The 23,271-nt window shown below is 36.5% G+C and overlaps 1 protein-coding gene across 1 annotated transcript in view; it reads right to left on the reverse strand.

Moving 5' to 3' along the window:
- Positions 1 to 23,271, reverse strand: part of RNF169 (ring finger protein 169) — a 103,813-nt gene that overhangs the window by 36,486 nt on the left and 44,056 nt on the right. The window lies entirely within an intron of this gene.

Consider the following 23,271-nt stretch of genomic DNA (forward strand, 5'->3'; position numbering starts at 1 on the left):
TGAGATGGGCACTACACGTAGAATCAGAAGAACTAGGTTCCGCCTCTGGCTCTGCTACTTGCTGCCTCTGTGATTTGGGGCCAGTCACTTAACTTACCTAGACCTCAGTTTCTTTATCGGTCAAACGTAGAGGCTGGACAAAATGATATCTAAAGTTCATTTAAGTTCCAAAACATGTTCTTGATATTTTCCTGGCAGAAGGATGACCATCTCTATGTCCACCACACCACATACTCCCCCTATGGAAAAGTTCACCATCTGCAGCAATCTTTGAGAGAATTTAGGACCAAAATCCTATTTTTGATTGGTCAGTTCCTTCTTCAAGCTTTTGTTATATTTAAGGGTAAAATGATAAGAACACGTAGTCCATCCTTACTTTTTTTGGAATCTTTCCCTCTACCATGCCTAAACATGTATTTAACACATATCATAACTCATAAGCTAAATGCATACATGGCAAAATAATTCACAGTATGGTCCAGGAGAAGATGAAACAAAGTACCCTTACAACAACCATCCCCCATTCCAAAGAGCAAAGCCCCATCTCCCAAAAAATTCCCATCTGAATCTGAAGACTGTCTCAATTGATTCTTCTCCATTTGGGAGATCTAGCTATAAAATTATCCTTATTTTTCAAGAATTCATTAGGAATTCTAGTCCTAGAAGCCAGGGAGACAGAAGATGGAGATTAAGAAGGAAGGCGTTCCAACCATGAGGGACAAGTAATGAAAGTGTTAATCAGTATGTCAGCTTCTTGTTGTTGTTGTTGCTCAGTCACATCCAGCTCTTTGTGACCCCATTTTGGGGGTTTTCTTGGGAAAGATACTGGGATGGTATGTTATTTCCTTCTCCAATGGACTAGGCAAACAGAGGTTAAGTGACTTGCCCAGGGTCACACAACTAGTGAGTGCTAGTTGAACTCAGTTGTTCCTGACTCCAGGCCCAGCACTCTATTTATTGAGCCACCGGGCTGTCTCCATATGTTAGCTAGCCCTTCCCAAATGTGGCACCCGAAAATTTGATAAGCACACTATTTCTACCTTCATAAAAACAATATAGTCATAGGATCAAAGGATTTGGAGCAGAAAGGACCTTAGTGGTCAGCTAGTCCAATTCCCTCATTTTACAGAGAAGGAAACAGACTCTGAAAGGCTGTGACTTTCTCAATATCACACAGGTTGTAAGAGGCAGAATGGGGATCTGAACTTAGGTCCTGCGCCTCCAAGCTCACCAGTCTTTCTTTTTTTTTCCCCAGTTACATGTAAAGACAATTTTTAACATTCTTTTTTTAAATTATGGGTTCCAAATTTTCTCTTTCCCTCCCTCACCTCCCCACTCCAAGACAGTAAGCAATTTGATCTAGATTATACATATTCCATCATGCAAAACATATTACCGTTTTAGTTATGTTGTTAAAGAAGACCCAGACTCAAAGGAAAAAAACACACAAAAAAATACAGAAAGTGAAAAATAGTATTTTTCGATCTGCATTCAGACTCCATCAGTCTTTTCTCTGGAGGTGGATAGCATTTTTCATCATGAGTCCTTTGAAATTGTCTTGGATCATTGTATTGCTGAGAATAGTTAAGTCATTTACAGTTGATCACTCTACAATACTGCTGTTATTGTGTGCAATGTTCTCCTGGTTCGGCTCACTTCATTCTTCATCAGTTCATATAAGTCTTTTCAGGTTTTTCTGAAATCTGCCTGCTCATCATTTCTTAAAGTACAGTAATATTCCATCACAATCATATACTGCAGCCTGTTCAATCATTCCCCAACTGATGGGCATACCCTCATTTTCCAATTCTTTGCCACACAAAAAGAGCTGCTATAAATATTTTTGTACAAATAGGTCTTTCCTCTCCCCCTTTTCCTAATCTCTGTGGGATACATATTAGTGCTACTGTTAGATCAAAGGCACATAGTTCCAAACTGCTCTCCAGAATAGATGAATCAGTTCACAACTCCACCAACAATGCACTAATGTCCCAATTTTCCCACATCCCCTCCAACATTTATCATTTTTCCTTTTCTGTCTTATTAGCCAATCTGATAGGTGTGAGGTGGTACCTCAGAGTTATTTTCATTTACATTTCTTTAATCAATAGTGATTTAGAGTTTTTTTTCATGACTATAGATAGCTTTGATTTCTACATCTGAAAATGCCTGTTTGTATCCTTTACCATTGGTCAACTGGGGAATGACTTGTATTCTTATATATTTGAATCAGTTCTCTACATATTTGAGAAATGAAGCCTTTATCAGAGACACTTGTTGTAAAAATTGTTTCCCAACTTTCTGTTTTCTAATCTAATCTTGGCTGCACTGGTTTTATTTGTGCAAACCCCTTTTAACTTAATATAATCAAAACAGTCCATTTTATGTCTAATAATGCTCTCTGTCTCTTGTCTGGATATAAATTCTTCTCTTTTCCATAGATCTAACAAGTAAACTACTCCTTGCTCTTCTATTTTGCTTATGATATCATCCTTTATGTTTATGAAGCCATTTTGATCTTATCTTGGTATACAATGTAAGATGTTGAATCATTCTTTCTAAGGAACCACAATGCCTCCCATTCAAATACTTGAAGAAAGCTATAATAATGCCCATCCTGAATCTTTTCTTCTCCAGGATGAATATTCCCAATTCCTTCAACCAATCCTCAATGACATGGACTCAAGGCTCTTCTTTTCTAGTTACCCTCCTCTGATCACTCTCTGGCTATCAATTTCTTTCTTAAACTGTGGTGCCCAGAACTGAACACAATACTCCAAAAGCAGTCTGACTATGGCAGAGAATAGAAGAGACATACCTCATTCCTGAAAACTGTGCCTCTCTTAATATAGCCCATTAGCAGTTTTTAGTAGCATTTTAGTACCCACTGCTGCCCCACACTGAACTTGAGTTCACTGAAACCTGGATCATTTTCAGATGAACTATGCCAAAATGTTCGTACTGTTATCCTATATCCAGAAGTTGATTTTTTTTTTACCCAAATGTAATTACATTTGTCTTTATCAAATTTCATTTGCTAGATTCAATTCAAAGTTCTCTCCTGTTGAGATCGCTTGAGATCTTGATAAAGCCAAGTCAAGTAAAAAGAAACATTTTTAAGCACTTACTATGTGCCAGATACAGTTAAGCACAGGGATACAAAGAAAGGCAAATAATCAGTCTCTACTCTGAAGAAGCTCAACGTCCAATGGTGTAGACAACATGTAAAAACTATGTACAAACAAGACATCTACAGAATAAATCGGAAATAATCTGAGAAAAAAGATACTAAGATTAAAGAGGCCTAATAAAGTCTCATGCAGAAAGTACAGCTTTAGCTGAGATTTGAGAGAAATCAAGGAGACTGAAGGCAGAGATTGGGAAGGAGAGAGTTCCAACCATGGGAGACAACCAATGAAAATGCTAGCCAATATATTAGCTATCTTTTCCCAAATGTGGCATCTGCAAATCTGATGACCATACCATCTCCACCTTCAAAAATATCATTAATAAGAATGTTAAACAACACAGGATCAAGCAGTGATTCCTGGGGCACCCTACTGGAGAACTATGAAGCCAACACTGAACCATTAATGACTACAGTCTAGCCTTTCAACCAATACCAAATTTATCTAATTGTATTATCTAGTTAAGTCAAATAGCATTTATTAAGTGCTTACCATGTGCCACACACCATGCTATGCATTGCAAACATAAATACAAACAGAAAGACAGTCCCTAAAGAGCTTACATTCTAATGGGGGAAGAAAACACACCACCACATAAAAGGAAGCACAAAACAGAGGAGAACTGGGGAGGAAGGAGTGAAGGTACTCAGCACGGGGGCATGATGGAAAAAGCTGGGGAGTCAGAACTGCAGCCTGGAGAAGAGTGAAGACAGATTGACCAGGGTATCCTTAAAATGGAAGTGTAAGGAGGAACCAGTTAATCAGAGGGAGAGACTGAAAGGACAGAGGATATTTCCAGTGTAAAAAGTAGTCCAGGGGTGGAGTGAGCTTCCAAGATGAAGATGTTTCTATGGCATGGGAGCGAAATTAAGAACACTGAACTTGGAGTCAGAAAGACCTGAATTCAAATCCTGCCTCAGACTCTTACTTAGCTGTATATCCCTGGGCAAGTCATTTAACCTCTCTCAGTCTCAGTTTCTTCATCTGTAAAAACAAGACAATAAAAGCACTTACCTCACAAGGTGCTATCACCTTGTGAGAATCAAATGAGATAATAAATACAGCTTGGCAAACTTTAAAACACTATATAAATGGTAACTAGCTATTGTGGGAAAAAAAAAGACCTAAGATTAGTCTAGCATGACTAGCTCTTGATGAAGCTAAGCTAGCTCTCTGTGATCATTATTATTCTATATGTTCACTGGCCATTTTTCAATGACTTGTTCTACAAAATTTCCAAGGAATCAAGGCTAAGCTCAGTGGCCGATACTGTGCAAATTCTGTTCCCTTTCCCATTTCAAAAATGGCACATTCGTACTTCTCTGGTCCTGTGGTCCCTCTTTCATTTTTTCAACAACCTCAAATATTCATGGCAGATAACTCATCAGTCATATCTACCATTTCTTTTAGCACCCAAGGACATTGTTCATATGAACCATGTGACTAGAACTCATCAAAGACAAAGAGTTCTTATTCAAGATAAGTGAGGAGATCATTTCAACTTCCTATAAGTAACTTTTACTGTCATGTCCATTGCAAAGGTCATTCTCCTTGGTGGTGAAAATTAAGCTTCCAATGCAAATGGAAACAGCAACAAACTAAACTAAATTGTGTAACTATGAACAAACTTAGCTCTAAAGAAGAGATGAGAATATGCACCTCTCCATTCTTTGCAGGGGTGAGGGGCCTATGTGTATGGAACACTGCATTTACTATTTAGCTCAATGATATATTAGCTTTGCTGAACTGATACACTGGAAATGAAGGCAGCAGAAAAATGAAAGATGTTAACAAAAATTATTTTTTAAATAAATCAAAATCAGAATTGAGCATCTTTGCCTTTTCTCTATTGTCTTACCTAAAATTTTTTTGATCCTCCTCTTCTCTCCAAAATAACTATTAGAAAATCTTTTTACTGACTTTAGCTTCTTTTGCCAGAATCTGCTCATTCTGATCTTTAGCACTTGATAGTTTTACAGGATTGTGTAAAACTCTTTTATTTCTCTCTTCCGTACATAAAATATTAATAGCTTAATCCAATCCAATAAACATTTAGTAAGAGCCTACTATGCACCAGGCACTGTACTAAAAGCTGGAGATACAATTAATAAAAAGTCCCTGTCCTCAAGGAGCTTACAATCTAAAGGGAGCGATAACACACAAAAGGAGGCAGGAAAGCAGAAGTGGAACTGTTCAAAGACTTTTTGGACACCCTGTATTTTAAACATTTAAGTTGACTGGTAAGGTCTTTGTGCATCAACATTATTCTCTTCAGAAAATTCACCCTTTTTCTTCTTCATTCCTGAGAATTTCCTATTTCTCCTAGTCTTATTTCCCTACCCAGAATTTCTCTCCTTTGCTATAAAATGCTCTGCTTTGGGCTAAGAAAGCTCTAGCTGATTTCCAATCATTAAAGCCTCTTATCACTAAGAATCACACCTCTGTGATAAGACAGTGAGTGGTTTGTTTGTCTATTTCCTTTTTTGTTCAGGTGGTCTGCAGAATACTTTTATGATAAATAACTTCTGTGTTATATGATGATATACTTAGAGAATCCTAAAGAATCAAGTAAAAAACTACTTGAAATAATAAACAACTTTAGAAAGTTGCATGATATAAAATAAACCCACATAAATCATTGGCATTTCTATATGTTACCAACAAAGCCCAACAGTAAGAGAAAGAAAGAGAAATTCCATTTAAAGTTACCATAGACGTTATAAAATGTTTAGGAGTCTAGCTGCCAAAACAAACCCAGGAACTATATGAACACAATTACAAAACACTTTACACACAAATAAAGTCAGATCTAAATAACTGGAAAAACACCAGTTGCTCAGGGGTAGGCCAAACTAATATAATAAAAAATGACAATTCTACTTAAATTAATTTACTCATTCAGTACCATACCAAACTACCAAAAAGTTATTTTATAGAGCTAGAAAAAATAACAAGTTTCATCTGGAAGAACAAAAGTCCAGAATATCAAGGGAACTAATGAAAAGAAACGCTAGGGAAGGTGGCCTATCCACACCAGATGTTAAATTGTATTATAAAGCAGCAATCATCAAAACTACTTGGTATTGGCTAAGAAACAGAGTGGTGGATCAGTGGAATAGCTTAGGTACACAAGACACAGTAGTCAATAACTATAGTAATCTACTGTTTGATAAACCCAAAGACCCCAGCTTCTGGGATAAGAACTCACTATTTAACAAAAACTGCTGGGAAAACTGGAAAAGAGTATGGCAGAAACTAGGCATAGACCAAAATCTTACACCATATACCAAAATAAAGTTAAATGGGTTGATGATTTAGATATAAAGGCTGATGCTATAAGCAAACTGGAAGAGCAAGGAATAGTTTACCTGTCAAATGTATGGAGAACAGGAGAATTTACAACCAAACAAGAGATAGAGAACATTATGAAATGCAAAATGGATAATTTTGATTACATTAAATTGAAAAGTTTTTGCACAAACAAAGCCAATGCAACCAAGATTAGGAGGGAAGCAGAAAACTGGGAAAGAATCTTTACAACCACTGTCTCTGATAATAACCTCATTTCTAAACTATACAGAGAACTGAGTCAAATATATTCAAGTCATTCCCCAATTGATAAATGGTCAAAGGATATGAACAAGCAATTTTCAGATGAAGAAATTAAAGCTATTTATAGTCATATGAAAAAATGTTCCAAATCACCATTGATTAGAGAAATGCAAATCAAAACAACTCTGAGGTACTACATCACACCTATCAGATTGGCCAACATGACAAAACAGGAAAATGATAAATGTTGGAGAAGATGGGGGAAAATTGGAACACTAATGCAATGTTGGTGGAATTGTGAACTGATCCAACCATTTTGGAGAGCAATTTGGAACTATGCCCAAAGGGCTATAAAAATGGGCATACCCTTTGACCCAGTAATAGCATTTTTAGGGCTATATCCTAAAGGGATCATATAAATGAGAAAAGGACCCACACGTACAAAAATATTTATAGCAGCTCTTTCTGTGGTGGCAAAGAGCTGGAAATTGAGGGGATGCCCATCAATTGGGGAATGGCTGAACAAGTTGTGGTATACGAATGTAATGGAATACTATTGTACTTATAAGAAATGATGAGCTAGCAGACTTCAGAAAAACCTGGAAAGACTGATGCCGAGTGAAGTAAGCAGAACCAGGAGAATGCTGTACATAATAACAGCCACGTTGTACAATGACTAATTTTTACAGACTTAGCTCTTCTCCGCAATACCAGAATCTAAGACATCTCCAAAAGTCTCATGATGGAAAATGCTATCCACATCCAGAGAAAGAACTATAGAGTTGGAAAGAAGTTTGAAGCATACTATTTGCTCTTTTTTTTTCTCTTCTGTTTTGTTTTGTTTTGTTTCTTCTTACTTGTGGTTCCTCCTATTGGTTCTAATTCTTCTTTATAACATGACTAATGCGAAAATATGTTTAATAGGAATGTATATGTAGGGCCTATATCAGATTGTTCGCCATCTTGGGGAGGAAGGTGGGGAGGTAGGGGGAGAAAATTTAAAACTCAAAAGCTTATGGAAGTGAATGCTGAAAACTAAAAATAAATAAATTTTAAAAAAAAACACAAATAACTTCTGTGTTTCCTTTTCTCCTAGGAGAGAGAACTGCCTATACTTGGAACATAGATTTATGATGTCAGGTTTCCTAATTCCAAGTTAAGCTTTCTTTTTACCACATCATTATGCATTTACTAGGTTTATGGGAAGTATACTAGATTGAAAGAATATTAGCCTGATATACGAGCTCTAGGGTCTAATCACAGCTCTGCTACTAACTAACCTGCTATATGACAAGTCTTTTCATCTCTCTGGGCCTCATCTTCCTCATTGGTAAAATGGAGAGTGTCAAGGAGATTAAAAAAAAATTGGGCTATCACACCTCCACAAGCCCTTCCAGTTCTAAAATGACATCAACTATGTGCAATATACATATAAAGAGATACAACCATGGGTTTTCAAAGGCTCTGCCAGCAAAGAACAAGCTCTGACAGCTCCTATCAAACTGGAAAGGTACAGACCTGGTAATGAAGTGTCTCTTTTTGGTGTCTATGTTAACTGTAGAGAGAAAGTCACCACTAGGTGGGCTACCAGGTAATGATACTCATGCAAATTATATACTAAATGTAAAAAGGGAAGTGATATGTGCTGGGAGAGATAAAATCACAAATCTTTTGAAGTAATAACAGCAATAATATTTGAAATAGATCCTCTAGGTTTTTTTTAGGTATTCCAATTTTGCTCCTGAAAACCAGATACAAAGTACTGTAGCAAGGCCAACAAAACTTTAACTGCTACAATCCGTTCCATGATATCTGGTCTCTGTAGTTATTATGTTTATAAGGAGACGGTTCTGCTTCTTAGGATTTTGTAAGTTGTTTCAGTTCCCATCTTTCTTCACTAGAGAAATATAAATGGATCAATGTTGCTTGCTGTAGAATACAGGGTATTCTAAAAAATTTAGTGCAATTTTAAGCTATACATGCATAAGAACAAAATAACTATAAGGAAGCCTTTCTCCTTTGTTAGGATCTTTGTATACTGAAGATTAGCATTTCACAAGTAGAATTCCAAAGGGGAGAAAAACATAAGCACTTTCATAAGGCCTTTAATTCCTCGCCTAACAACACAAGACTATTCACCCTGGCACTTGTCAAACAACAAGGATGAATCCTGTAAGTGTTAACTGTCCCTTGCTTTTTGTTTTTGCCTCAAAAACCAAGAAGGTCTCCCTTCTTTTCCCAATAACCTATCTTATAGACAAATGTTTCCATCTGGCCTCTGATAACTTCATAACAGCTGGCATCATAGATAAGACCTTCCATGTCTTAAGTAAATCAGGAATCATTCCAGTACCATACTCTCATCCCTCTTAACCAATTACTGTGCTCAAATATCCCAAAGCATATATCAGGTAATGCCTTCCTTCCTCCCTACCAATCACTAGCCTGGAACACCAAAAAGGAAATTTGGGAAGCTAACTTCAGGCCTGCCGCAATACCTCATTCTCGGTAACTACCCCACCATTGTCCCAATATAAATATAGACGTGAAGGCCTATGGCATCCCACTTCTGTCTCGGCCCAGGAATGAAGAATATCTTTTAATAAATGACACAAGTCTTCTACTTGGGTTTCCTTTTCTCCTCCCTAGTGCAGATGCTCATGTTACCACAATCACTCATTTGGAGAGGCATCTGCCACCAAATGAAGGACCTATAATGAACAGAAACTGAATAAATCTCATTTTTAAATTCCTCAAACTCAAGGAGTTCTCTTCCAGCTGCTGCAGCAAGTGGCCCTAATTTGAATACTATGGAATCCGCTCTCTACTTCCACCACTTGATAAGTCAAAAACCAAGTTACAACAAGTAACCATAAAATAACCATGAAGAGAATAAAACCCGGCAAATGGGTATTGAAGTAGACAAACCAAATCACCTCATTAGCCAAGTCAACTGGATATACAGGCTTTCAAATTCTGCCCTCTCTTCCAACTTTGTAATCTAGGGTTTGAGGAGGTGATTTGGTTTTTAAAACTGGTATTCTGCCAACACCATCTATTAATTTACTTGCTGTCATCATCCACAAGCACAGTAAAAAATAATTTGTCCCATCTAATATACAAGTAATACCTCCAATAAAGAAGCTATACTTCCTTTATTACCAGAAACTTTGTTAGCAGAGGCAAAATAAAGGTTTAAGATAGTTTTGCTTATGTTTAATATAATCTCCTTCCCTATCTTTGTCTGTTTAATTCCTATTCACTTTTAAATGCCTCACTCTAATGCTACCTTCTCCAAGAAGCTTTCCTTGACTCTTTCTGGTAACAACCTTCTTTCTTTGATCTCACTCAGTATTTTGTTCTATAACTATCTAATACATTTATGTAACAGCATGTATTATTCTTATCTTTGCATATGTAACATTTTATAAACTTCAAGATATTTAAGTCTTAAGTCTCATCTAAACTTTTTTCTGCCTCATTTCTATCACAGAAGTCTGCAGAGTAAGTACTTAAGTGTGTTCCTAAATAGAAAAAATTACAGTACAAAAATACCATTAAATATTAACTAAAAACACCAAAGGTATCCTCAAAATATTTTATATAATTCTCTCATTTGTTCTTCAAAATAATCTTTTGAGAGATAAGATTATCAAAATTAATGATCACAAGAAGAAAGCTAGAAAACAATTTTTTACAGCCAGGGTCTCTGATAAAGGTCTCATTTTCAAAACATATAGAGAACTGAGTCAAATTTATAAGAATATAAGTCACTCCCCAATTGATAAATGGTCAAAGCATATGAACAAGCAGTTTTCAGATGAAGAAATTAAAGCTATCTACAGTCATATGAAAAAATGCTCTAAATCACTATTGATTAGAGAAACGCAAATCAAAACTACTCTGAGGTACCACATCACACCTATCAGATTGGCCAACATGACAAAACAGGAAAATGATAAATGTTGGAGGGGATATGGGAAAATTGGAACACTAATGCATTGCTGATGGAGTTGTAAATTGATCTAACCGTCCTGGAGAGCAATTTGGAACTATGCCCAAAGGGCTATAAAAATGTGCATACTCTTTGACCCACAATACCACTCCTAGGTCTGTATCCCAAAGAGATCATTAAAAAGGGAAAAGGACCCAACATGTACAAAAATAATTATAGCAGCTATTTTTGTGGTGGTCAAGAATTGGAAATTGAAGGGATGACCATCAATTGGGGAATGGTTGAACTAGTGGTGGTAAATGAATGTAATGGAATACTATTGTTCCATAAGAAATGATGAGCAGACAGACTTCAGAAAAACCTGAAAAGACGTGCATGAACTGATGCTGAGTAAAGTGAGCAGAACCAGGAGAACACTGTACACAGTAACAGTCACGTTGTGCAATGACCAACTTTGACAGACTTGGATCTTCTCAGCAATGCAATGATCTAAGACAATTCCAAAAGACTCATGATGGAAAATGTTATCCACATGCAGAGAAAGAACTATGGAATTGAAATGCAGATCAAAGCATACTACTTTTTTCTTTTTTTTAATTTTTTTTTCTTTCTTGTGGTTTTTCCCTTTGGTTCTAATTCTTCTTTACAACATGACTAATGTGGAAATATGTTTAATATGATTGTACATGTATGGCCTATATCAGATTGCATGCTGTCTTGGGGAGGGAGGAGGAAAAGGAGGGGGAGAAAATTTAAAACTCAAAATCTTATGAAAGTGAATGTTGAACCCAACTCATATTTTACAGATTAAAAAACCTGATATTCACTGAGGTAAAGAGATATGTCCAAAATGTCAAGTCTTCCCAAGTAAAATCCAGTAGACTTTCCCCTACACCAAGGCAGGATCACCATATACAGCTTCCTATTAATTTTAACATTTACCTTTTTTAAACTACAGCATAGCCAGAAGTACCAAGCCAAAGTACTAGGAAAGCTGTAAGGCAGTTACTTGCATCCAACTGCAAAATGAAGTCCATGATCTGTCCAATACTATACTTGTAAATGCAAAGCTAGATTAATGACGATGATGGTTCATATATGAATCTATAGCATTTTAAGGTTTATAAAGTGCTTTCCTGATAACTGTGTGAGGTGTGTAGTACAAGATATTATACTCATTTTAAAGAGGAAGAAACTGTAAAATCTAAGAGAGGTTAAATGAATTGTTCAAATTCCTACAACCTGTAAATGGCAGACCACTATCCAATTCCTGCTTTGCACATTCTATAGCCACTTTAGCATGCTATTTTTCCACGCTAAAATCACAAGTTTAAAAGACAAAGCTAGGTTTTACAAAGAGTGATATACTATATCTACCATCACCTTCATTTGCAATGGTCAAATAGTTTTTGTCAGTTATACCCCATACGGAAAGCAATCAGTAATTACAAACATAAAACTGAATTGAAAAAGATAGCAGTAAAGTATTATTTCTGCCATTGCCAAAACCTAAATTCATTTAAAATCTTTTCAAAAGCTTTAGGGACTACCATTACGATGTACTTTTCAGAACCCAAAAGCTGACACAACAATTAGTTTAAAAGTTACAAATGTTCCTTAAATGCAATCACTAAAAACTTCCACTGCACAGATTTTCCAGGGGGGAGTTTATGGAAGAAGCATTGACTTGTGTCAGAACAGCTGGGTTCAAATTCTGGCTCCAATTACTTACTACCTACATGACTCCAGGCATGTCATTTGATATGTCTGAGCTTCAGCCTTCATCTTCTTCAGGCTAATGACCAGATGACCACTAAAGTATCTTCAATGATAAATCTATGATTCTTTGATCCACATGATGGGTCTATTATTTTTTCTTGCTCTGCTCACAGCGAATTCGTATCTTAAGGATGTTCAAATTTCAATCAGGAAAAGTAGTCTAATTCTGCCATTTTAATAAATGTTTAGTTCTATAGCATTTTAAGATTTATAAATTATTTTATATAAATTATATAATTTATCTCAATTTATTAGAGAGGCAGTTTGGTAAAGTAGAAAGGACACCGAACTTGACATCAAGATACTATCTCCAAATTATGTGATCTTAGTCAAGATACTTCATCTTTCTGGCCCTCAACTTCCTCATCTGTAAAATGGGGATAATAATACTTGTATAAATTGCATCATATGATTGTTGCAGAGTAAAGGCTTTGCAAATCTCAAAGCACAATAGATATATTAGTTGTGGTTACTATTTCATAACAGCCTTAGGAAGTATTATATTCATTTTATACAGAAGAAATCCGAGACATAATTTGCCCAAGTTCTAATGGCCACTAAATGGGAGCAAGATTTGAACCTAATATTTTTTTTGCTTCAAATCCAATGTTCTTTCCAAGATATTATGCTGCCTCTCTGGAACCTTTCATGGTTCAATGTGAATATGGGCACTTGTTGAATAATTTGATTTCTCACTACAGTTTTCTGCTCCAGTTCGGCAAACTGGACTATCACTGCCCAATTATAGGAGGAGAAGAAAGGAAAAATGTATGAAATATAGGAAGGGGGAAAATGTAGCTTTTAAGGGGTTAGAAATGTGATTTAGTAACTACTTCTTAAATAGCAGTTGATCAGTGACTTGCACATAGTAGATGCTTAATAAATATTTGTAGAACTGAATCAAAATTTCTCTAATCACAGCTGGTACTGTTTTTCAGGCCACAATGGGTAGTCCCATTACTTCGTAGGATTTAGGACTGACTATAAGAGAATATATCAAGATCATCTAGTCCAACTCTTTATAAAAACAGATGAGGGAACTGAGGCATCAAGTGATTAAGTTTACACAGGCAGGTAAGTAGTAGAGGATTCTTATTAGGATCACTGACCTATTAGCACACTGACTTGCTTAATAAATGTTTTGTTGAATTACACTTTTAATTAGTTTCACAATTGTTGCATAAAGGGTTAATTTTTACATTTAGGAAAAACACAAAAGCATGTATTTGTCATTCCTGTTTGAACAAGATGCAACTTAAGTTGGCCAATGTGAAACAGTCATTATTCCTCCAACCTGGATCACAAGTAGCTTTCAGTATTTGGACATGCATGACTTTCTTCACTGTTTTTTCAAATATGCTCCAACCTCATTTTGTTGTGTTTTCTCAAGAACTTAACCAAAGAACCTTGCCTTTTCTCTCACAAATCTTCCCAAACTGGAGAAGGGTAGGAGTGGAAGAGGGGGAAGGCCATATGAAACTATGAAGGAAAGGTAAAAATAATCCATGCCTTTGATTAAATTAGACCTGTATTTTTTCGTTTTTTTCAGAAGCATACTAATTTCATTTTTTTTTTAAATCTATGTATAAAAAGTTTAGGAGTGGAAAAAAGTATGGAGAGCATATTTTTAGATTCTTATACAAAAAAATTGATAGCATATTCACAAATACCAATCAAAATATAAATGCTTGTAACAAAAGGCTGAAAACTTACTTACATGAAGTTTCTTCTCTTCCTTAGAACCATGCAGTTAACTTGTTCTTAAAGATGTGCCTGTGCACTACTCCTATAAAGTAAGCCTCTGGACTACTCCTAGTCCTGAGAAAAAACATGTCAGCATATGTCAGGAGTGGGAATTTCCTTACATATTACATATACCAGAGGAGACAAGAGCATGAAAACCCATCCAATGACATATAGTATGACATAGTGGAGAGGGCCTTGGACTTTTAAATCATAAAATTCATCTTGTTCCAGTTCTGCCATTGACTATTTGTGTCATCATTACATTCAAGTTCCAGGCCAAGGTAAACCTCATCTCAAGGTTCTCAAAGAACTGGTGCGTTTGACTATTTAACTGCTGTTTATAATCTTTATAATCTTTCAAAAATCATAGGGAATGGGAAAAGTGCCACAAGCTTGAGTTCATTTGGTTTTAAATTCTGTGACTGAAAGGAGAAAGAGTGGTATTTAAAAAGCTGTACAAGACGTATTTGGAGAGAGTTGGAAGGCGCCTTGCAGGTCACAGAATCTTAACCTCTCTACTTTAGAGATGAGAAAACATCTCCTGATAATGACTTGCCCAAGGTCACACCGGTACTAAGTAAACCAATATACACACTCAAGCCCAGGATCCTTTCCACTATACAACATGATGGTGAAATTCCAGTGGGTCTCTGGGATAAGATATAAAATGCTCAGTTTTACAATTAAAGCCTTTCTTAATTTTTGATACCTCAAAATAGTTGAGATCATTTTTTTGTCTAAAGCCTTGATATTTAAAGCCTTTCTGGCTCTATCCTACCTTTCCAAACTTATATCACAGTGCTTTATAAGTGCGTGCTGAATGAAACTTAAAAGAACTATATTACTAGAAATTACTAAGATCAACTTGTCTTTATCTTCAACAAAACAAGCTAGCTTAATACTATACATCATAACTAACTAGATTTAAAAGAATGTTTAAATATAGTTTATTACAACACTGTACAACGTTCAATTAGAGTCAGAAAACTCAAAATCATCTCTGACACTTCCTTTTCCTTTGCTATCCCCTACCCCCAATTACTGAAGCTACTACCAAGTTCTATAAATTCTACTTCTACACCCTCACTCACGTCAATTTCTTCTGTTCAATCTTCACTGCAACTATTAATGAAGGCAGCTAGGGGCAGCCAAGTGGATAGAAAGCCAGGCCTGGAAGACCTGAGTTCAAATCTGGTCTTGGACACTTACTAGCTATGTGACCCTGGGCAAGTCACTTAACCTTTTTGCCTCAGTTTCCCCATCTGCAAAATGGGGATAATAATAGCATCTACCTCCCAGGGTTACTATAAGGATCAAATGAGATAATAATTGTAAAGTGCTTAGCACAATGCCTGGCACATATAATAATTGTAAAGTGCTTAGCATAGTACCTGGCACATAAAAAGCACTATATAAATGTTAATTGCTGCTGCTGTTGTTATTAAAAAGATTCAAAATTCAGACTGGCATGACCTCTCTCCTGAACTATTTTAAAAACATAATTGGTATTTCCCTTTCATACAATCTACAGCCCAGCCAAACCAGACTATTATTAGCTTTTCCTTTCTCCTGTCCTACCTTTTCCTACCTCCAGGCATTTGAACTAGTCATTCTCTACATTAAGAATGGTCTTTCCCACATTTCTACCTATTCAAATCATGATCAAATCATTTCTTTCAGGCCCAGCTCAGTCTCTCACTCTTCTGCAAGTGGATCCTGATCCCATCAGTTAGAATTGGCCATTTCCTCCTAAAATTTCTCAGGCCATTCTATTTGACAAGGGGCAAGGTAACAGAGCAGAAATGATGACATGATAATTAATAATAATAGCAGTAATAGTATTAATTTAAATCTGCACTAAGACTTTTGGGACACCCTGCATAGGGCTTTGAAGTTTGTGAGGTGCTTTCCAAGGCAGAGCCAAAATGGTGTAGTAGCAAGTAAAGCATCCTTGTAAGCTCTCCACCAAAATTCCTCCAAACAGATTCAGAGAATGCACACATCAAATCTTGATAGGGAAATCCAAGAAAGTCAGGAGTCATTTTTCTAATCAGGTTGGCACAGAGAAACAGACTAAAGGGTCTATGGACACTGAGAAATGGCCAGCTAAGGTTACACAGCACTCAAGGAAAAGCTATACAATAGGACAAAAAGAGCTCCCATAAAGAAGGGTTACTTTGTCACCCACTACCCAGTTCACAGATCCAGGGAGGACTGAAGAAGCAGTCAGAGCCTCCCTAGGCTGTGTACCATGAGAGGAGCAAGTTCAGAAGTGAGTAGCAATTACATGGCTCAGATCCCAGGAGAAGAGCAGGGTCTCAGTCACAGCCTCCAGCCCGAAAGGGTACCTGCAGTTCTGTTACTCTGAACCAGAAGACATTCCCAAACGGCTTAATAGCGGCTGAATCCAATAGTATACTGCTTCTCAGATCCAAACCCAGGTCAGGAACGTGCAGAGTTCAGTTCAGGGGAGCAGCAATCAGACTTTACCCTGGATCAGACCAATTTAGGAAAGCTGAAAGCCTAGTGGTCCCCAGCCTATCCCTGAAATCTTAGAAAAACACAACAATCAATACCCCAAGAAAACAGCAATAAGACCAGCCCACTTTCCGTCCAAAAGTGCCCAAAACCATCCCTAATATCAAGTCTTAAATTAGCAAGTAGGCTGGAAGAAGAAACAAAAAAAATTTTTTTCCATAATAAAAAGCTATTACAGTGACTGGGATGCTCAAAACACAAACTCAGAAGAGAATGTTTTAAAACACCTACAAGCAAAGCTTCAAAGGAAAACATGCTCGGGCAAAATTTCAACTAGAATTTCTGGAAGACATGAAGCAAGATTTGAAATTTTTTTTTATAAATTAAAAGATAGTGCTAAAGGAAAAAATGGAAAAGAAATGACAGTTATGGAAGAAAGAATTGGGAATTAACCATTCAAATCTGGAATTAACAGAAAGCAAAGGGAATTAACAGTTTGGCACAAGAAATCTAAAACCCTGCCTAAGCAATACACTCCTTGAAAATTAGAATTAATCAAACATGTCACTGATTCCATCAGACAACAAGAAATATTAAAACAAAGTCAAAATATTGAAGAAAAAAGAAAGAAGAAAATTAAAGGTATCTCACTGCAAAAACAACCTAGAAAACAGATTGAGGGGAAAAAATGTAATAATCATTGGACTACCTGAATGCCATGACTAAAAAAAGAACCTACACATCATATTTCAAGAAATCTTAAAACTGCCCAGATTTCTTAAACCAAAAAGGGTAAAGTATAGATAGAAAGAATCTACCAGTCACTTTCTGAAAGAACTCTCAAAATGAAAACTCCCAGGAACACTACATATAGTCAAAATCCAGAGCTCCCAGGTCAAATATACTACAAGCAGTTAAAAAGAAAAAATTCAAGAACTAAGGAGCCACAATGGGGTTCACACATGACTTAACAGTCATCACCATAAAGGAGCAAGAGCTGAGAATACAATATTCCAGATTGCAAAGGATATGTAGATTTACAACCAATAAATAAGAATAACTTAACCAGCGAAACTGAGTATGAAGACCTTCAGAATCTAGTCCCCTCTTAATCTTCCAGTCTTCTGACACCTACTCCCCATCCTGTATTCTTCAATCCAGTAACACTGGCTGGCCTCCTTCCTATACCTCGAAAAAGACACTTCAGGGGCAGCTAGGTGGCGCAGTGGATAGAGCACCGGCCCTGAAGTCAGGAGGACCTGAGTTCAAATCTCAGACCAAACACTTGACACATACTAGCGGTGTGACCTTGGGCAAGTCACTTAACCCCGATTGCCTCACTTCAAAAAAAAAAAAAAAGACACTTCAACTCTCTGCTCAAGACATTTTCTCTGACTGTCCCCCATATCTGGAATGTTCTCCGTACTCATCTCTATCTATTGGCTTCCTTTAAGTCTCAACTAAAACCTCATCTTCTACAGGAAACCCTTCCTCTGAATCCCTCTTATTTTTAAGCCTTTCTAACCCCTCTTATTTCTAGTGCTTTCCCTCCATTAATTCTTATTTATCCTGTACATAGCCTGTTTGTACATGTTTGTTATCTCTCCCATTAGAACATAAGCTTCTTGAAGGCAGGGACTGTTTCTAGCCTCTTTTTATATGCCAAATGCTTAGCACACTGTAGGCATTTAATAAATGTTTACTGATTGAAAAATTATCTCATACAATTGGGGTGCACAGGTAAACATTTATGTACACAAGGAGAGGGTGAGGGGAGCAGCTGATATCTGGACCTCATTCTCATCTGAATTGGTCAAAGAGTAAAAATACTTAACACACACATACTTAGAAACAGCTGAGTAGAGAAATATATTTCATGTGACAGGGAAATAAGAGAGAAGGGAAAGATCAGTTTTAAGCAAAACAAACTCTAAGGATACACAAAAATATTTACACTTCTTTCTAACGTTGCAAAGAATGGGAATATGAGGGACTGTCCATCTACTGAGGAACGGTAAACAAGTTACAGTACAAAAATGTGAGGGAATACCACTGTGCTATAAGAAATAATGAAAGGAATGCTTTCAGAGAAAATAGGTTAGACTTATATGAACTGATTCAGGATGAAGTAAAGAGAATCAGGAGAATAATTTATATAACAAAAATATGGTAATTCAATTATAAAAGAATTTGGGACTCTGTTCAGAGATTTCAGAAAATGAATAATGAAACATGCTACCCGCACCTCCCGATAGAGAGGTGAAGGACTCAGAGTGAAGAATAAAACATAATGTTTTAAGACACGGTCAATATAGAAATTGTTTTGCATGACTATATATGTTTGAAATGGGAGGCTGAGGGGTTTTTGTTCTCAATGGCAGGAAGAGAAGGAGAGTAGATTTTTGCTGATCAAAAAAAATACATATATAATTTAAAATAAAACAATGCTTTAACCATGGGAGAAAAATGAAGCATTTTACAAGTATTATCTCATTTAAGACTCACAACAACCCTGGCAAGTAGGTGCTATTTGTATCCCCATTTTACAGATAAAGAAAATGAGGTGGATTGAGGTTAAGTGCCTTGCCCAGGGCCAGACAGCTAATAAATGTTGGAGGCTAGATTTGAAATCTAGTTTTCTTAACTCCAGGTCAAAAACCATCCAGTGTGCCACCTAGCTGTCTAGGCTTGACCCAGATTCAGGAAAACGATTCATATTTTAGCTGTGATATTTAATAGTTCTCTGATCCTGGGTTAGTCACTTAAAGTTTTATTTTGTAACTTGTAAAGTTAGAGAAAGATATCAGAATTATTGTTAGAAAAAATGTTTTTAAATCATTAAGGTAGTACAGAAATGTCTATTATTGACATCGCCTATGGATTTATCACATTCTAAATGAATAAAGAGCTGGTCTTGAAGTCAAGAAGATCTGAGTTTAAGTCCCATCCATATCTGATACATACTGGCTGGGTGACCCTGGGCAAGGTACCCCAGGGAACTCTCTAAGATTCTAAGTTGCAGAAAAAGTGTCAATCTGGATTGGCAGAAGGAGTTTCTCAGAAGGCACTCCCTTACAGTGATGAAATCATAAAGGGTCAAAACAAGGTTAACTCTTCTTGTTACATATTTCAAAAAATCTTGTATAATTCTGACATGTATGGGAGGCACCTTGCTGGAGGGAAAGGTTTAAGGTAACATTTTGTTATGTCAAATCAAATGCTTTTTATTGTTAACAAAATAATAAGCACATGGAAGCTTGTAGTCTGTACAACTGTCCATTAACTTCTATGGTTTACTATTTAAAGAACGTTGTTTGTAAAAGACACCTCAGTCCTTTCTCATACCTTCATGGAGGATGTCCTCTGCAGCATGTGCCAGAGACTCTAAAAATTTTACTGATATGAAAATAAGAATTACAGAAATTAGTGTTATTTTGTCAGCTGTCCTTTTATTTTTTTTTTGTAACAAGATTTTAGATACAAGTATTATTAACCTCATATATTAGATGATAAAAATGAAACTGACACTAAAGGACTTGCCTATAGTTACCAGGCTATTAAATGTCAAAGGCAGAATTTCAATCCAGGTCTTCCTGACTCCAAGTCCAATGCTCTTTCTACTATACCATGCCAGCACTCATGTGTTCTTTGTGCCTCAATCTCCTCATCAGTAAAATGAAGGAGTTGGACTAGATAGCTTCCGTGTCCCCTTTCAGCTTTAAGTCTATGACCCTATATACTACTCCCATTCCAAGATTTTAAGCTCCTTGAGTAGAGGAACTGTATTATTTTCATCTTTGTATGCCTAAGTGAGCATGTAGTGGATAGAATGCCAGGCCTGCACACATCTTCCTGAGTTCAAAGCTGGCCTCAGAAACCTACTGTGTGACCTAGGCAAGTCACCTGACCCTGTTAGCCTCAGTTTCCTCATCTGTAATATGAGCTGGGGAGGAAATAGAAAATCATTTCAGTATCTTTGCCAAGAAAACCCCAAATGGGGTCATGAAGAATCAGACATGACTGAAACAAGTTTACATCATACAAATGCCTAAGTGCCAAAATATCTCATACAGAGAAGGTCCTTAATGTTTAATGAATTGAATTTTAAGGCAGAAAAAAATTGAACAAAGCAACAAAAGCATTCCAGTAAAGAGAGCTTTCAAAGAGGATTCTATCCTCAATTTGGGCTTAACTTATCAGAGGGATTTTTAAAGATATTAACAGTACCCTAAGGTTCATATGATTCATTTATCATATCTAATTATCATCTATTTACTGAGGGGTTAGAATCACCTTCTCATTACTTCAGTGACTCAACCAACAATGAAGAACAAAAGACGACTCCAAAATTAACCAGTGAGAGAAAAGAAGAAAGAAAATAGATGGGGTTGCAAATTTATTAGCAAAAATTCAAAGACCAGCCTAAACCACTCATGTGACATACTGATTTACCAAAAATAGTTTTCTAATAGCTTCATTTTCTGCAGAGGGAAAGTAGTCTAGAAATTAGGTCTTTTTTCCTTTCCACTCATCCTTTAACACAGTCACAGAATCTCAGAGTTTCAAGACATCTCAGGAGTCATCTAACCCAACTCACGCATGAACCAAATGATGCTACAAGAAAAGAAACTGAGGGTAGGGACTGGATCTATGAATTCAGTGGCATAAGGAACTTCTGGCGAGAAACTCCCTTTAACAATGCAGACTGGTACCTTCCCAGCAACTGAAAGTCTGAAAGAGTTGCCTAGAGCACTGAGAGGTGAAGTGCTTTGCCCAGGGACACACAACTAGGATGTCAATGGTGGGTCTTGAACCTAGGCCTTCCCTGCCCCTCGGCTAGCTCTCTATCCACTATGACAGACTTGTATCTCATCAGAATAATCACTCAGATTTAAATACCAGCTTACTGTTACATGATGCTATATATAACATCAAACTTTGCACAGAGTAGTCACTTAATGTTTACTGAATTAAATTAATTATAATAATCTCTAGCATTTAAGGTATGCACAGCAATTTACATACATCATCTCATTTGATCCTTACAACAACCTTGGGAGGTGTTATTATTATCTCCATTTTACATTTAAGGAAACGGAGACTGAAAACAATTAAGTGACTTGCTCTGGATCACACAATTAGCATGTGAGGCAGAATCTGAACTCAAATCTTCCTGCCTCCAAGTCCTGCCTTCTATCCACTGTGCCACTTAGCTCCTGCATAAAAATGATCTGATTTCATCTTTGCAATACTCTTGATGAGAAAGGTACACTATTATCATCTCCACTTTATAGATGAATAAATTGAGACTCAGCAAGATGAAGATCAAGATCACACAACTAATAAGTCACAGACCAAAAACGCAAATCCAGGTCTTTGGTGTTTGATATTCTTTTCATTGCACCATGAACTTTCTCTCAAGTACAATAATAAAATAAGTGAACTGGCTTAACTTTCTTCCAACTCTAATCAAACGTAAATCACTAAAAGTATGTTTAGTTACCTACTTGTTCACAAAGGTGATGACAATAACCTCAGTCTTACTGTTGAGCAGGACTTTTAGAACTGAATTAATTCTTCAAAATGCAAAAATGATAAATGAGAGTTCTGTTATCTAGGAGGGAAAAGTTTAGTTATTTCCACAGAGCAATAATGCTGCTGTAGAGCAGGCAATTCACTTTCTGTAGGTAGTGTCTCAGAAGGTAGAGGTACACTCTGGAAGCCATTCATTTAACCAAAAACATTTCAGAAACACCTTCTCCGTGCAAGGTATCATGCTAGGCACTGAGGATACAAAGTGATTTATATACATTAACTCATTTGATCCTCACAAGGTTCTTGTGAGGAAAGTGTTATGAAAATATCCATTTTAGAGATGAGGAAACTGAGACAAAAAGAGACTAAATGATTTGTCCAGGGTCACAGAACTAGTAAGTGTCTGAGGCAAAATTTAATCTCAGGTCTTCCTGCTCCAAGTTTTCTACTCTATCTATTTTGATACCTACCCATCATAAGGGAGTTCATTAGAGAAGGCAAGATTCTCTGCTTAAAAAGTAAAAAGTTGATTGTAGCCAAATTCCAGAGTTCCCAGATCAAGGAGAAAATATTGCAAGCAGCCAGAAAGAAACAATTCAAGTATTGTGAAAACAAAATCACGATAACACAGGATTTAGCAGCTTCTACATTAAGGGATCACAGGGCTTGGAATATGATATTCTGGAGGACAAAGGAGACAGGACTACAGCCGAGAATCACCTACCCAGCAAAACTGAATATAATCCTTCAGGGGGAAAAAATGGACATTCAGTGAAATAAAGGACTTTCAAGCATTCTTGATGAAAAGACCAGAGCTGAATAGAAAATTCAACTTTCAAATACAAGACTCAAGAGAAACATGAAGAGGTACACAGGAAAGAGAAATCATAAGGGACTTATTAAGGTTGAACTGTTTACATTCCTACATGGAAAGATGATATTTGTAACTCATGAGACCTTTGTCAATATTAAGGTAGTTGGAGGGGAAAATATAGATAGATAGATAGATAGATAGATAGATAGATAGATAGATAGATA

Source organism: Vombatus ursinus, unplaced genomic scaffold, assembly GCF_900497805.2.
Source record: "Vombatus ursinus unplaced genomic scaffold, bare-nosed wombat genome assembly UNPS02005659.1, whole genome shotgun sequence".
In the NCBI taxonomy this organism is placed as follows: Eukaryota; Metazoa; Chordata; class Mammalia; order Diprotodontia; family Vombatidae; genus Vombatus; species Vombatus ursinus.